The following is a 5,000-nucleotide window of genomic DNA, read 5'->3' on the forward strand; positions in this document are numbered from 1 at the left end:
TGAATGAACTTCTACATTTGATTTGATTACACACTGTTGCCATGCCAACAGTCCATTTTGCAATTATAGCTAAGTTACCTGGCCTAAGAATGGAAGCAAGGCTGCCAGTGACCCTGTTTTGATACATACCTTTCAGCTTTTGTAATGTTAATGTAGACTAATTAGAGTTACAACAAAACAATGCAGCGAGGTCTGTATCAATACAAGGTCACTGGCAGCCTTGCCGCCATTCATAGATGGCTAGGTCATCGAGACATCTATAAAATGGCCTATTTTTATTCCATCAAATCTACATTCATTGTACTCCACTTTGCTGTAGTAAAATGTTAGGTCCTATACCAATTAGACATGCATGTAGACTGTGTTAACCCTTTCACTCCTTTCCCTTACGCTTTAATAACTTTATGCTCTTTGTTATTGAAAAATCTTAAAATAAATTTACTACACAATGCAGTGGCTGCGCAAAGTTTGCTGGGAAGAATAGACAAAACATGATCTGCCACATTTGGCCACCGTGGTGGCTGTTTATTTTTATAACAGTTAACTTATTACTCCGAAAAACCTACAACAATAGAAATCATTCCCAGCAAAGGTGGGGGAGTACCCGCCACAGCCCTGCAAGGGCCCCCCACCCAAAGCCACTGCATTGAATCCAGAAAAGTTGAACAACATACTTTATATTTTCTGCCATGATAACATAGGCCACTTGGGCCTCTGCTTAATGGTTAAAAAATGCTGTATTTCAAGTAAGTGTCCAACGTTCGAAGTTCAACTATTAACCACATCTGGATAAAGTACAATATAAAAGTAACAGCACAAACGCATAATGATCAGAATCAAAACAAAACTAATTCAAGTTATGTATTAAACAATCCAACAATTGACAGATTATTGAATAGAATTAAGTTATTGAGCTATAAACTATGCCCCTGCTCAATCACAGGTTACCCTCTGACATTTCATATTGTTTGACCCTTAACCCATTTTGTTAAGGTCCAATCCAAATTACGTAAAACCATAACTAAATCATCACGTATTGCTTGGACCCTCTGGCCTCTGCTCAAAAGGTCCAACTAAATTATCAAAACATTCATGAAATGACCACAACTAGTGCAACTACTCAAGACTGCGAGTCTTACCCAAAGGTCTTCTAAAGTGGGGCCTGCTGCCCGTTAGGAAAAACCCAGTTATAGGGAGAAACCTGATCCCTCCCGAATGCAGAGCCAGGCACATAACACCCTGAGGGAGAAGGGTGATCAAAAAGACTTAAACAACCGAGTAGACCTTTGGCCCCTGCTCAAAAGGTCATTTGATTAAGCGCAACAACCTTTCACAAAAAACTGCCTTGTATGATAAATAGAGCAAACCCTTAGCCCCTGGACAAGGGGTCAATAACTACAGTATTGGTGCATCCTCAGTCAATTACTTATTCCAGCTACTTTATATACTGATAAAGGTTCACACACACTTGGCCCCTGCTCAAAATGTGCTGAACTTTTAACTTAATTCAAACAGCTACTATAAGATTTGAGACCACTGGGCACAATGGGAAGGCGATCCTGGATAAATCATGACTATGTCCTTAGGGTTTGTATACGAATGTATTGGACAAATGCATTGAAATTCCATCTAAAGAATACTCTTATCTGAGAGTCACACATTCCTTTTGCTGCTGCCCATGAGGCTGCCCCGATGCGAAAGCTGTGTGTTTTATATCTATCTTCATCAAGGTTGCAATATTGTAAAACTTCCTTGAGAGACCGGGTAAAATAAGGTCTAGAAATAACTGCCCCATCAGCCCAGCAAAAGAGTGGCCCCGTGGCACTTCCCCGTAATGTAACATAGTCTAACATCAGAGACACTGGACAAATAGGATGCTCTCTATACATAAGCAGCTCAACCGGTTTTGTTGAATCACTGTGCTCATAATGTTTCAAGACTAATTTTACAGCCACAATGTTGTTGAGTGCATCTCTTAGAAAGAAAAATTGGTCGATGGTAATGACATTTTTGGCCTGGTGCCCCGGGCCCCCGAGTAATTTCTCCAACCCTTAAGGCTGAAAAAAATGCGAGGGCATACATTGCCTTGATCAGCTTTCGCTGGTAACACACAGAGAACACGTCATTACATGCTGTTATAATACGTTCCAATATTGGCAGTGTAATTGCGAGCCTAGGGTCTTGGGATGGATATAACTTACAATACCACGCAGAGCGAGTTTCACCATTTCAGACTTTGTGGGGTCTGGCCAGCCAGTTAACCGATGAGGAAAACTCAGAGCCGATATATAGGTCATAACTGTAGACCCTGCACAGTTTTTCTCTGCCAAGAACGCCAGAAACAGTGCTAAGTTGTCACTAGAGTGGGTAAAGATCGAAGTGGATGCTGGTAATCTCTCACTTTCAAATTGATGTAAAATTTCCCAAGGGCGGCTATACATAGACAAAGAAGTGGCACTGAGGCTAGCTTCCAGCAAGCGTCTTAGGGTGTCTCCCAATTCTCCAGCCTCAAATGTTTGGGTAGGGGAGTCGGGACCCGATCCATCCCGCGATACAAGCCCTTGAATTTGTTGCCCTGCACCCGAGATAAACTATCAGCTAGCCCATTCTGAACACGCGGTATGTGTTTTGCCCTGAATAGAATGTTATTTCACAAACAAATTAGCACCATTTTCCTAATCAATACAAGCAAGTATGGGTCTCGTGATGTCTGCTTGTTGATAACCTGAACAACACTCTCATTATCTGTCATGAATAGAACTTTCTTGTTCCTTAGCTGGTGACACCACAAGCTTAATCCAGCAACAATCGGAAAAAACTCGAGAAAAGAAATATCCCTTTCATTTTTCAGATTTCTGACCATTCACCATATGCCCAGTGGCTCCCAAAGACTATGCCATAACCTTTTGATTTTGCTGCATCGGTATAAAATCACAGCTGACCTGAAGTTGTCCAAGCCTCCTCTAAGAAAAACGACTTGCCATTAAAGGAATGGAAAAACATTTCCCATATTTGCAAATCCTGCTTTATTTCTTTGGTAACCGGAATGAAATGATGGGGGTGCTTTTTGCCAATTGTCAACTTAATCATCCGACACAGAATTACTCTACCAGGGACAACCACTGAACAGGCAAAATTAAAGGAACCAATCAGGGATTGCAGATCCCTAAGTGTAATATTATTTCGACCCCGAGCCTTCTCGATACCTTCTATGCATTTGTCTACCTTTTCTTGAGACAATCCAATTCAATGCCTGCAAATATGAGTACAGAGGAAGGGCCCTGTGTTTTTTCGGGAACCGTGGGAACCCCTATGTCTTCACAAAACAGCAAAAACCTTTGAAATTTAGCCTGGCAAGCTTGTGTGGACTCTCCGATTATAAGGAAATCATCTAAAATGTGTAAAATGTGGAGAATACCAAGCTTATTGCGAGCTATCCACTCCATTGCTGTGCTTAAACCTTCAAAGGTTTTACATGAACTAGAGCAACCCATCGGAAGACAACGGCGGTAATACCAGTCGCCCCTCCATTGCAAACCCAATAAGGGGTGGTCAGAAGGATGTCCTGGTATTGTTCTAAATTCACTCCTCACAACAGTCTTGGCTAACACACAGCTTCGACCTAAAACTTTTATGAAATTGATAGCATCATCCACTGTAGCATATTTTACTGTGGAAAAATCTGGTGGAATGAATTTATTAACTGAATCTCCATACGGAAAGGATAAATGATTAATCAGTCGAAATTCACCAGGGGCTTTCTTTGGTATCACCCCCAAAGATGATACATGTAAGTTGCTAAAACGTGCATAATTAAAGGGGCCTCGTATACGCCCACTTTGCGTTTCCTTAATCAGCTTACTGTCCACCACCTCTGGGTGATGCAATGCTGAAATTAAATTTTTTGCACCCGAGGCCTTATAGGGGCCCTGAAAGTGTAATCTAAATCCAAATGTGAAACCGTCAATCAAAGTTTGTTCTCATAACCTGTGAGATATATGGCTAGTCTGTTAACCTTGACTGGTGTGGGAAGCGGAGTGGGTGGAGGTGTAGTTACTTGACAACCCTGGTTTGGAGAATGGGCGTTTACCCGCTCGATTCTGGTTTTGCTGGCAGTGGGGTAATTAAGGCTGCATTTAAAGCACTGGTGTTTGAAGTCACACCCTGTGCAGTTGCCCCCCTTGAGGAAAAGACTGCCCACTTTGCTTAGTGGTTGACTTTGATGGAGGAGACTGTTTGGTTTTGGGGACACTGGCCATCAGCCATAGCTCACTGTGGATTCGGTCCCATAGAATTAGCCCTTTTTGTCGTAGCATACGGAAATTTTCGTCATAAAATTTCCAGTTGGCCCCCCGTTTCGCGAGGTCTCTCACTTTAGCACCCTAATTGGGCTGTTTCTGAAGAGAAACGCTCTGAATAAACGGCCACGAATGCGTGAAAAGCAGCCGTCCATTGATCAATAGTATGAATGGGCTGTTTTTTAATACTTTGCTCTAAGGAAAAGGTAGGCTGCCCTCCCTTCCTATTTTGGACCTTAAAAGTATACTGATCATCATCACTAGAGCTGTTATGAAAGATAACAGCAAAATCTACATACTCATTACCCCACATCTGTTTTTTGACCTTATCTGATCCCTATTTGACAAACGAACAGCTACAGATACAAATGTGTTCTTACTAGTTATAGGCTGCGTCGTTCCATCGATCAGGTTGGATATCACTTGTTGAATTGCAGCTTGTGCGGGCGTCTGTGTCAGCAAGGATCCATCTTGTTGGCGGCTGCCCATATTATTGCTCTGGGGTGTGTCTGGGATAGACTGTATGTCAGGCTGGCTTGCCGATTGCGGATTGTTCACAATGATACCTGCCTCTTGCAAGCTCTTCTGGACTGCAGCTGCGATGGTCGTACCCAAATTTGCCAACCAAATTAGGAAACTACTGTCAGTCTACTGTTGACTGTTATTATTGCATGATTGGCTCGAGGCAAGCAGCCCCTGCCG

General features: G+C 42.4%; 2 pseudogenes; both read right to left on the reverse strand.

Annotated features, from left to right (window-relative positions):
* The window catches only part of LOC138012563 (uncharacterized), a 583,226-nt pseudogene that overhangs the window by 412,010 nt on the left and 166,216 nt on the right, over window positions 1-5,000 (reverse strand).
* On the reverse strand, window positions 3,222-4,787 carry LOC137982054 (uncharacterized; annotated as a pseudogene).

Source organism: Montipora foliosa, chromosome 1 (assembly GCF_036669935.1).
Source record: "Montipora foliosa isolate CH-2021 chromosome 1, ASM3666993v2, whole genome shotgun sequence".
In the NCBI taxonomy this organism is placed as follows: Eukaryota; Metazoa; Cnidaria; class Anthozoa; order Scleractinia; family Acroporidae; genus Montipora; species Montipora foliosa.